This window comes from Mustela putorius, unplaced genomic scaffold (genome assembly GCF_011764305.1).
Source record: "Mustela putorius furo isolate JIRA1106 unplaced genomic scaffold, ASM1176430v1.1 tig00003890_pilon_pilon_pilon, whole genome shotgun sequence".
NCBI classification, from domain to species: Eukaryota; Metazoa; Chordata; class Mammalia; order Carnivora; family Mustelidae; genus Mustela; species Mustela putorius.
Window position 1 is genome coordinate 1,384,934 of NW_025422039.1, and position 11,710 is coordinate 1,396,643.

The following is an 11,710-nucleotide window of genomic DNA, read 5'->3' on the forward strand; positions in this document are numbered from 1 at the left end:
TCTCCCCTCATGGTCCAGTAGTTGTTTCTCTCTCTTTTGCTCAGCTTCTTTATTCTCTGTCATTTGGTCTTTTATGTCACTAATTCTCTCTTTGCATCATTTTTCCTAGCAGTAAGAGCCTCCATTTTTTATTGCACCCTCATTAATAGCTTTTTTTTTTCAATTTCAGCTTGGTTAGATTTTAGTTCTTTTATCTCTCCAGAAAGGGCTTTGATTTCTCCAGACAGGGTTTCTCTATTATCTAGAACCTTGAGAATCGTCATTCCAATCTCTAGATCTGACATATTACCAATGTCTGTATTGATTAGGTCCCTAGCCTTTGGTACTGCCTCTTGTTTGTTTGTGTTTTGTTTATTTGTTTGTTTTGTTTTTTTTTTTTTTTTTTTTTGTGGTGAGTTTTTCTGCCTTGTCATTTTATCCAGATGAATATATTAAAAATGTGCCAAAGACCCCAGGAAAATATGCTTTAACCAAATCAGAAGAGGCCCCAAATTTTGGGGGTAAGAGAGAGGATAAAAAGTTCAGGGAAAAAAAAGGAAAAATATAAAAAAGGAAAATATAATTAGACTGGTGAAGAGAACAGAGTCACAGAGTCACCCACTTAATTTGGGAGTCTTTTGGTCTCTTAGAAGAAACTACCTTCCAAAATTTTATAGAAAAAAAAAAATACACACACACACACACACACACACACACACACAATACACAAAATAAGGGTAAACACGATGAAGGGATGGAATATGACAATAAAGATGAAATTTTTAAAAAAATTCTAAAATAGGAGTGGATAAGATAAGTTGATTGGAAGTATAAAGGAATAAAAAGTGGAGAGAATTTACTCAGGCTGGAGACTAGAGCAAAGCCCTGTGCCTGATTTATGGTATATTTTGATCTATTAGAAGAAGTTGTATCCCAGATTATTTTTAGAAGAGAAAACCTTATGTGTATAAATAAAATCAAGTTACATACAATAAAGGATAAAATATGACTATATTAAGGAAGGTTCAAAAATATTTTTATGAGAGGTATTGTTAAAAAATGGTAAAAGGGAAAGATTAAAAATTTTAAAAAATTAGCATAAGAAAAAATAAAATTAAAAAAAATTAAATTAACTTTTCAAGACTAAAGAATCATGGGGAGAAAGGCCTGAATTCCATGCTTTGCTTTCTCCTCCTCTGGAATTCCACTGTTCTCCTTGGTAAGTGAACTTGGTCTTGGCTGGATTTATTGCTGATCCTCTGGGGGAGGGACCTACTGCAGTGATTCTCAAGTGTCTTTGCCCAATGCAGAATTTCACCACCCTTACCAGGAGCTGGGTTAAGTAATCTACTCGGGTTCACTTTCAGGAGACTTTGTTCCCTGAATGCTTTCCATAGAGTTCTGGAGGACGGGAAGGAAAATGGCTGTCTCCCATTCTCTGGCCCAGAGCAGCAGAGAGCTTGGGGCCCCACTCCTCAGTGCACCCTTGGAGGAAAGCGCTCAATCACTCCTGTCTCCCTGGCCTTTGGCCATGCTCCGAGATCACCCAGCCTGCGGCCAAGCTTCTCTGTCTCTGGCACACAGCCCTGTCTGGAGTCTCCAAACCCAGCAGATCCCTGTGCTCTTCCACGGGGGGGGGGGGTCGTCCGGATCTTGTGTGATCCACGCAAAGAGCAGTGGCTTGACTGTCCCATGGATCACAGTTTAAGGTAACCCGGAGTTGAGAGCTCACTCCTTGGCTCTTCCAGGGGGGGTCCTCCAAATCTTGTGTGATCCACGCAAAGAGCAGTGGCTTGACTGTCCCATGGATCACAGTTTAAGGTAACCCGGAGTTGAGAGCTCACTCCTTGGCTCTTCCAGGGGGGGTCCTCCAAATCTTGTGTGATCCACGCAAAGAGCAGTGGCTTGACTGTCCCATGGATCACAGTTTAAGGTAACCTGGAGTTAAGAGCTCACTCCTTGGCTCTGTCTCTGTAGCTGACTTCACCGCTCTAACACCTGCAAGCTCTGTGACACTCAGACACCCCCGATCCTTCTGTGATCCCACAGGACCTGAGAACACGCTGTCCCAGCATGGCCTTCACCCCGACTTAGCCTCTGGAGCGATGTCCCTCAGTGGAGCAGACTTTAAAAAGTTCTGATTTTGTGCTCCATTGCTCAGCTGCTTGCAGGGAGCTGGCCCCTCCCCCCGCAGTCTATCTTCCTGTGGCTTTGGATTCATTTCTCCACAGGTCCTGTCTTCTAGAAAGTGGTTGATTTTCCACTCCTAGAATTGCTGATCTTCTTCTCTTTGATCTCCTGTTGGATTTGTAGGTGTTTGGAATGGTTTGATAAACTAGCTCATCTCCTGCTACCTAATGTCATCTCAGCCTGCTACTCCTCCGCCATCTTGACTCCTCCTCCTCCTCCACTCATTTTCAGAAAATCTAGCACCTCGTTCTAAATTATGGAGTACATCTTACCTAATATTAAACCTAATAGTGGCATTTTGTGTAATGGGGAAAGAGGTGAGGTCATGAGCACATTTTCACAGGCTTCTCACCTATGAAACTTTATCTCTCTCCAGCCTTTGTACATCGTCCTGCTACGCAAGTTGGATTTACTATCTAGAGAGTTTCCATGATTCTTTATTTTTTTCCGACGTTATCATTCAAAGACAATTTTTTGAATTCACAAAAGGTTATGGCCTCACATTTTTGTAATGTTGATGTGTTACCAGGATTTACTACTGAAATGTTAATACTGTTCTGATGTTAAAAAGAAAAGAAAAGAAAAGAAAATATATCCAAAGCAGATGACATTGTGATTGAAATGCACAGCTGCAAAGATATTTGCTTGAGTAAATTTAGAAAAGTGATTAAGTTTTTTCCCCTTAAAGCATTTCTTTGTTATCAAGTGTCCATCAGACATATCAAAATGGCTAGCATATTTTTGAAAACTTTTCCAAGTCTGTCCTGAAGTGAAATTCTCATATAAAATGATTTATAATCAAGTTCAAAGTATTAAATCTCCTCATTTAACAGATACTTGGAAAGAAAAGACTATTTGGAAATCTTTCTGGAGGAGAAAAACATGTTTTTGGTGTCTACAGTAATATAGCATCTGGAAAACAAGGACATTGGGTTTCTTGTTTCTTAGGTGTTGAGCTGGCATTTCATTCTTAGGGAGGGGCATCCTTCTTTTCTTAGGAATTTTAGATAGATGCGGATTCTCAGGGGCACAGGATACACATTGAATGAATTCAAAATTTTAGGGTAAGAGTTTATATAAAAAATTAATTTATTAGATCAATGCTTTCCTTTTTAAGAAAATAAGAATGCAAAGATCAATAAAAATAGTCTATGTCACAGAAGTTCACTGGGGCTGGCTCTCTGTGGCAATATCCAAATGAAGATCCACAGTGCATCTAGCATACAAAAAGATCTTACTTCTGAGGACAGGCACAATGAGCTTATCTGATAAAAAAAATTTGCATCAAAAAAGTTAAATTTTCACACATATTAAAATTAATAGAATAATCATGACAACTAGGACTGATGTGCAGGCACAAGATAATTTAGTCAACCTGAAAAAACCCCAAATCCTTCCAAACTGAAAAACTCTGATGAGTGACAACTAGAAAGTAAAATACCTTATAACCTTTAGATTATCTGGAAACTTAGAACTGGCAGTTCTAAACATATAGAAACATTCCAATATGGATGTTCAAAAGGTAAACAAATGATCTCTGATAGCAGAGACTGAATTTGGGGTCAAGAAATGGTTAAAATTAGATGGGGAAGATCTACCAGGCATTTCTCCTTTGTGTCTGGTAGCAACACCCCTGTAAGAGGAGTTGAAGGGAATCACAGTGGATGTGTGGGGCAGATTGTGGTTTCATAAACAGCGAATAAGCTCTTTAAGAAGACAGGGAGGTCTCTTTATATTTTAGAAAGATTTCTGAGGGAAGAAGGGTAGAGTTTTAACATTTGGATTCATAACACATTAGTTAAATTGAAAACATTGTACTAAACAACATTCCTTAATAATGCTCATGGAGATATTAATGAAGAAATGAATGATTTTGTTTATTCCACAAATAGTGATTGATTGCTGACCCTGACCCTGTGCTGGGTATAAGCCCAACAATGAGGAATGGTAGAATTGTTTGATAAATATTTAACATCAATAACGGCAGGAGTTGCAGTTTCCACATGGCCCTTGAAACAACAATTTTCTGCAAAATAGAAAAGAATGGGAATTAGAAAACTATGGTCATCACAGTTTAATGGTATGACTTGTTCATTAAATATGTGTTGGTTTGAATATATGTAAATTGGATACAAAAACAAAACAGAACAAAAATCTGAAATTCTCCTGCAGACAACATCAAGAATTGATAAGTGTTTCTCTCATTCTTTGGGACCTTTTGGTCTCTCATTTCCCTCACTCAGACCTGGTTTCTTGGGCTCTGTCTTCCTGAAGATGTGAATTCAATTTTCTGTCATCAGGAAAACATGATCCTTTCTGGTATGTGACGTATGGGGGGGGGGATTATAATGCTCTAAATCCCTGCACTCTTCCCTGGTTAGAATCGTGAAACACATAGCCAGTTCAGATCAGGTTCCCCATTTGTTACTGAGAAAGGGTCTTAGCCATCTGGGGCTATCACATTCTCTTCTTTAAAAAAAAAAATACCCACCCAGGGAGACCTGGGTGACTTAGTCCATTAAGCACGTGCCTTCAGCTCAAGTCCTGATCCCAGGGTCCTTGGATGATAATCAGCCTAGAGACAAGATGGGGCTCCCTGCTCAGCAGGGAGACTGATTATTCTTCTCCCTCTGCCCCATCCCTCTCCCTTTACACCCCTTCCCCTTCTCTCACTCTCTCTTTCAAATAAATAAGCTAAAAACAAAAACAAAAGCAAACAAAAACAAAAACCCAACCCTGCTCCAAATCGTCAAAAGTACACGTATGTTTTCTACTGGAAACACCCACCTAGGACATCACAAAAAGCATTCTTTTGAGTATCATTATGGTTTCTTGAATGTTATTTATTCAAGGTCTTATAATCAATATTGGTCATTCTGATCTTGCTAGACAGTCACACTGGGTTGTCTCCAGCATCTGGTGGTATTCATTTTCCAGGGCTGCTACAACAAAGTACCACAAACAAGGTGGCTTAAAATAACAGACATTTATTTTCTGATTTCTTAAGTTCAGAAGTCTAAAATCAAGGTGTTGGTGCTCCCTCTGGACAACCCCCTGACAGAATCCTTTCTTGTTTCTTCTAGCTTCTGGTGGCTCCAGGATCACTTGGCTTATGGCTACATGACTCCAATCTCTGCCTCCATTTTCACATGGCCTTCTCTGTGTCTTTTTACTCTTCTGTCTTATATAAATAGAAGACAGTCATTAGATTTATGGACCACCCAGATCATCGAACATGATTTCCTTTTTCTAAGAAATAGTTGCAATCCCATGTTCCTTGGATTCGGATATGGACATTTCTATCATCCAGGCATGCAAACACATTTCTTCTCATTGTTAGAGGTTTTCTATTTTTCTATAGAACTAGCTCTTATTCCATTTTCTGTAATAAACTTTTAACAAGTGCTTCTGGAGGTCAAATATTATGCTAATTATGAGAATACAAAGCTATTTCATATCTCTTGGGTTTGTCCCCAAGGTACAGGTTCCCTTGAATGAGAAAAATGGTGCTCCAAGTGTATGGAAAGCCCATGATTTTAAGGAGCCAGCTTAAGTACTCGCTCAAATGTCCACATTTGGAGCGTCAGAGGATCGAGAGGCCAGTAAATAATCCTACAGATCTCTTGTAAGAAATCTCCATGCCATTTTCCTTTTCAAAGTTTTGTTCCAGGTTTCAGGCACCTAATCTGCAAAAGCATACCAGCCTGAGAGTCAGGTCCCTCAGGTTCTATTTCTGGTTCTGCTACTGGATTGCTGTGGGACCTTGCACACCACAGGGAAGATGGGTGCACTTCCTACAAAGCAAGGACAAGAGCCTGAGGAGCCCTCTAGGCAAGGCTACTTCATACCCCAGTGAAGCTGGATCCCAGGAACCAAGTGTACTGGTTGAACTCCTCACGCAGAGCCTAGGGATGGTCTTCATGCTGCCAAAGCCACTGATGTTCTTGTGAAGCTGGAGCTCCGATTTTAGTTTGGTCAAAGGGACCCGGACTCCCTCCTTTCTGTGAATCCTAGAAGTCAAAAGGAAAAGTAGTTTGCATTTTAAAGATTTTATGTATTTATTTAACAGAGGGAAATCACAAGTCGATGGAGAGGCAGGCAGAGAGAGAGAGAGAGAGCAAAGCAGGCTCCCTGCTGAGCAGAGAGCCGGATGCGGGACTAGATCCCAGGACCCTGAGATCATGACCTGAGCCGAAGGCAGCGGCTTACCCACTGAGCCACCCAGGCGCTCCAATAGTTTGCATTTTAAAGCCTTGACTTTTCTTACTGACATGTTCTTGTGGTTCACGTTGCACTAGAGGAAAATGGGCTGGTGGCCCAGAGCAAGGAGTGAAGGGTTGGGAACTCTGGGCCTCTTCCTGGAGGGGGCAGGCGGGTGCTGTCCAGCAACTTGGGGACTCTGGGAAGGTTAAGTCCCCGCAACTCGCCCCCTAAAGAACTACATTTCCCGAGAGGCCTTGACACCCACTGCCTGGGGAGGAGGAAGAAGGAGCTCAGAGCCGCCCCGCGAACTAGCGCCTCCGTTGGCATGTCCACGTGGGCTGCGCTCGCATCCGAAGGGCTGACTCGCATCTCTGGCAGTGCAGCGAGGATTCCGCGTGGACACTGCCTTTCTGCCCCTGGATTTCGCAGTACCCCCCCCCGCCCCCCCTCCCCCCAGAGCCTCTGCTGAGGCGGCTGAGGCGGCTGCGGCGGCTGCGGCGCAGGCAATGGGCGTGGCCGCCAGCGGTTGGCGAGGGGTCCCCGCAACAGGGACCCGGATCCTATGCGGTTATTCGCAAGGCGCAGGCACCCCTGCCCTGCCAGCGGGCGGTTTCCAGCGGCGGCGGGACGTTCCCTGGAAGGAGCCACGGGGTTGCGAAGAAGTCCACCCAGAAGGTGCTGGACCCCGAGAAGGACGGGCTGACGCGCCTGAAGCACCTGTGGGCGCTGCTGGGTGAGGCCCGCTCTGGGACCCCGGGTTCGGGCGTTCCTACCCTGATGTGGGCCGGGGGAGGGTGGGGGCTGGGATGCCGACGGCATGAGGGGGGGCGTGGGGGTGGAGTGAGACCCTCCTTTCCAGGGCCCAGCATTGTTCCCGACTGCGGGCCTGGACTGTGGCCTCGGACTCTGCCCTGTCGCCCAGAACGTAAACTCACGCCGGATTTGAGCCTGGTCACCTCAAGGCCGGCGGAGCCGCCACTTTCCTCTCCCTGGCAAATCCTGCACTCCAGGTGCTACACAGACACACACGCACACACACTCACACACAAAATAAACTGACACCTCCCCCTCTCGTTTTTTAATTTTTATTTCTGACTCTGACACCCGAAGTAGAGTCTCCAAGTGTTCCCAGCCCAGACTTAACTGAACTGTCCTCTCTTCTGTGGGCTCCCTCCCCTTAAATTTTAGTTTTACTTTTGAGTTGGAGTCTTCAGAGAGACCGAGCCTCCCAGTGCTCCCAGGATAAATTTAATTGAGCTGTCATCTATCTTCCCACGCTCCTCTTATTTTTATTTTGGGTCTGGCCGCTTGGGCTTCCTTGTGTGGTTGGTGTGCAGGGGGCTCCTCCTGTTTGTGGAGGGAGGGGTGGCTTTTCTGGGTTCAAGGAAGCTGCTGCTTCTTTCTTGCCAGGATGACAGTGAGAGTTCTTGGCCGCCTTTCGCTTTTGTGGACTGCTGGGTGGAGGTTCTATGGAGCCCAGGGGGCCTGCAGGGACCTGGGATGAAGCTCATCCTGGTGGCTGTGAAGTGTCCGCAAGGCTTCCTGTCACCTGCTGCATGTGATCTCTGGCTGCTTTGCTAGGCTGTGTTCTGTTTTCCATTTTCTTCCCTACTTAGTCTTAACTTTTGTTTAAGACCAAACACTTGTGCTACCTGTGCTGTCCCTAGTGTTTCTGGAGGCTGAGAAAAGGACACCTTGTTTCCTCTGGATGTCTTTTTTATTCTTAAAATGAGGGGAAAAACACACTTGAGGAAATAAGACATAAAAGAATTCATTTTATATGTGAGAATTTTAAATAAAGATCTTGTTCATGAGATTGAAAGTTGCTAATTATTTCTTTTTATACCCTGTGAAGTACCTCAGAGGACACACACACACACACACACACGGTTCCCAGTGAGTTTATTTACAATCTCAGATTCCTTGAGGTTTACAGTATCTCGTTCAGTTTGGAATGAATGCAAATTAATTACTTACTGTTGCGAGAGATTAGTTTTCAAGAGTTGAGAAAGTGAAGTGTGGTGTCCTTGGTAAACTGACCTGTCTCCTCCCTGTAGTAAAATCTCGTGCTCACACAGGTTGCACTGTGAAGAGTTCTAGTGACTGATAAATATTACTGCAGGGACACTTGATAAAGGAACAGATTTGATACTCTGGGACTGTTTCTGTAGTAGAGAATTTGAACTTTTGTTCTGTCCAAGTCTGCAGGATTATGTTGGCTCCATTTTGTAAAGGCCAAATCAATTAAACCTAGATGAGTTTGGCTTCTTAGAGATGCACAGTACCTTGTTACCAGTCTGAGAAAGTAGTTCATTTTCGAGACTGTGTAATTGTGGTTTCACTTTAAGGTGCAGTATTTTATTTTGAGGAACTTTCTTTTTTCACTTCATTGAGCTCATGATGACCTCAGTTTGTAACACAGGCAGGTTCCTTGATATGAGGGCTGTTTTTTGTGGATGCATTTGTTTGTGGAATGACCCAGTGTCCTTTCTGGCTGCAGTCTTACCCATAGGGACTACATTTTTGCAAATATGTCTGAAGACTTCTAGTGATAATGTCTCACATAAACTCTGGCCAACAACTGTGGTTTAAAGATGTTAAAGAAATACAGTACATTCATGGACTAGTACCTAGCACATCATATACCCTATTTGTTTGCTACTTAAAGAAAAAAAGTCAACTTAGGGAAAAAAAAAAAATGGCCTCTTGACCTGAAAGACAAGAGTTAGCCAAGAGCAAGAAAACTACTGAAGGAAATGAATAGACATTATTGTTGTATTTTTATTTGCATATTTTCTTTTTAATACTCTTGATTTTTCACATATTTTGTCTTCAAGCAATAATAAAGATGTTCTGTTTTACAAAGATGATACCACTGACCTGGATTTCCAGTCGTTGGCAACATCAATTTGGCTGGTTACTTAGCCTGTCTTTGAACCTCAGTTTCTTTACTCTGTCAGATGGGTATGGTCATGTCTACTTTGTAAAATTTGTTGTGAGTATAAGGTATAAATGACTACAGCTTGCAGCAGGCATGTAATAGTTTCCTCTCCTATTACTGGCCCTCCATCATGAACAGACTAGGAAAAGTATTTTGATAGGTACTTTCCCACACCACCCCTGGTATTTGGATAGTTGCTGTAAATTTGTTCTCTCTTTCTAAAAATTAGTCTGTGTTAAAGACAACACAACTGCGAGACACCCAACGAACTGTGGAAAGTAGAGTAGTTCTCATTCCAGTTTAGAACTTATTTAGCTACTTTAATCTGACTGTGTATTGTAGATTGGCCTGATACCATTAATCTTATTTTACAAGGGTGGAGACTGAGGACCAGATAGACCTAGCAAGGGGCCAAGCCGTGGATCTATGTGCACATGGCCTATATGCATTGTGTTAGTTACAGGTAGACCAAAGAGCCATTAGATCCCCTGACTTCCAGTTCTCCATGCATTGTTGAAATCATCAGTGGGAGAGTAAATGAGTCAACAAAACAAAAGAGAAAGCAAAAAAAAATTCTGTGCATTGCTATCTTATTCCAGCAAAGATGCCATGTTTAATTAAAGGTTGAGTCCCTACTACAAATACCCATCTATAAATGGTATTGATGTAGCAAGAAGAATGATGTACCAGGAAGCATATAGTATGGCATGTAATTAGATAGTGGCTTCTATGTTGGACTCCATTTTAGGATTACAAAGGTTCAGAAAAGATCATGAAGAGTGGCACAAACAGAAGGGCCTTTTGAGGAAGGTTTTCCTCATGCTGGTCCCTTGAAGGGTGTCTAGACTACTGATCCACATGTGTAACTTCAAAATTTTTAGTAGCCACATTTCAGAAAGTAAAAAAGAAAGAGGTGACATTAATTTTAATAATGCATTTTATTGAATCCCACAGCTCTAGTTTGAATTATATCAACAGGTAACCAATATAAAACATTATTATTTTTTTGTGTTCTGTTTTTCATATCAAGTCTTTGAAATCCAGTGTGTGTTGGACACTTCTTGCATGTCTCAATTTACACTAGCTGCATTTTAAGGGCTCAGTAGCTGTATGTGGCTAGTGGCTGCATACGGGACAGAGCAAGGTTAGCATTTGGGAAGCGCAGCAGGAAGGCAGTTCCAAGCAAGGGGAGATGGAAGCTGGTAGTGGAAATACACATGGCAATGATGTAGAAAGGTGAAGTACACCTGCCTGCTCCTTCCTCCTGTCCAGTAAGGGAGTCCCAGGGTAACACTGGTCATGAGAAGGAGTGGTAGAATTCTTGCCCTGAGGGTGTTCACAGTGTCAGATATGTGACTAGAGTGGTATGTAGGCAGGGGTAGGGACAGGACAGTGAGTTGGACTGGGGGATCTTGCTAGGGGGAGAGGAGTGACAGCCTGACTGGCAGAAGCTGAGGCAGTTTGGGGGTCAGATCATAAAAGGTGTTGTTCGTCTGAGTTGGAAGCTCCTATTTTACTTTGCAGGTGGGAGGGCCCTCTTGAAGAATGCTTAGCAAGTCAAATGATAAGAATTGAGAGCTGCCTGGCTGTCAGCAGGGCCAGAAAATTGGATTGGGTGTTAGTGGTGATGGTAGGGGTGACCCTGCTGGCAGAGAAAGAAGAGACAAATGACAAGGGTCTGAAAGAAGATACTCCGTGAATGGAGAAGAGGAGTGGGGTTTCAAAGGGCCAAGGCAGTGGGAACTAGTGATTGTCTCAATTAAGTAATGAAACAAGTGTTTTGAAGCCAGGTGAGGAGTCATCAGTCTGAAGCAGAAGAGATCTGGGAGAAGAGGCCTCAGTCAAGGCAAATCGAGTGACATTGGGGCTTGGTCCCAATATTTGGAACCAGAGTGGAGAGGAGTCTCTCACAAATGCTCTCTATATATTGGTGGAGTAAAATGGACCGTTTGGGTCTATTTCCTTTTAAGCATTTGTTACTTTAGATATGGACAAGTTTGCTTACAATTTTTTAAAAAAGATTTTATTTATTGGGGTGCCTGGGTGGCTCAGTAGGTTGGGCCTCTGCCTTCAGCTCAGGTCCTGATCTCAGGTCCTGGGATCCAGCCCCATATAGGGCTCTCTGCTCGGCGGGGAGCTTGCATCCCTTCCTCTCTCTGCCTGCCTCTCTGCCGACTCGTGATCTCTCTCTGTCAAATAAATAAATAAAATCTTTAAAAAAATTATTTATTTATTTGACAGAGAGAGATCACAAATAGGCAGAGAGGCAGGCAGAGAGAGAGAGAGAGGCAGGCTCTCTGTTCAGCCCACATTGGGCTCTCTGCTCAGCAGAGAGGACCCTGGGGCTCGATCTCAGGACCCTGTGATCATGACCTGAACTGAAGGCAGAGGCTTTGA

The 11,710-nt window shown here is 43.2% G+C and overlaps 1 long non-coding RNA gene across 1 annotated transcript; it reads right to left on the reverse strand.

The window, feature by feature from the left end:
- Window positions 1-4,025: 4,025 nt before the first annotated feature.
- On the reverse strand, window positions 4,026-6,103 carry LOC123388160. Its single transcript, XR_006602725.1, has 2 exons — window positions 6,018-6,103; window positions 4,026-4,195 (listed from the first exon to the last, which is right to left on the reverse strand). It is a non-coding gene; the product is annotated as an uncharacterized LOC123388160 (long non-coding RNA).
- Window positions 6,104-11,710: the final 5,607 nt, after the last annotated feature.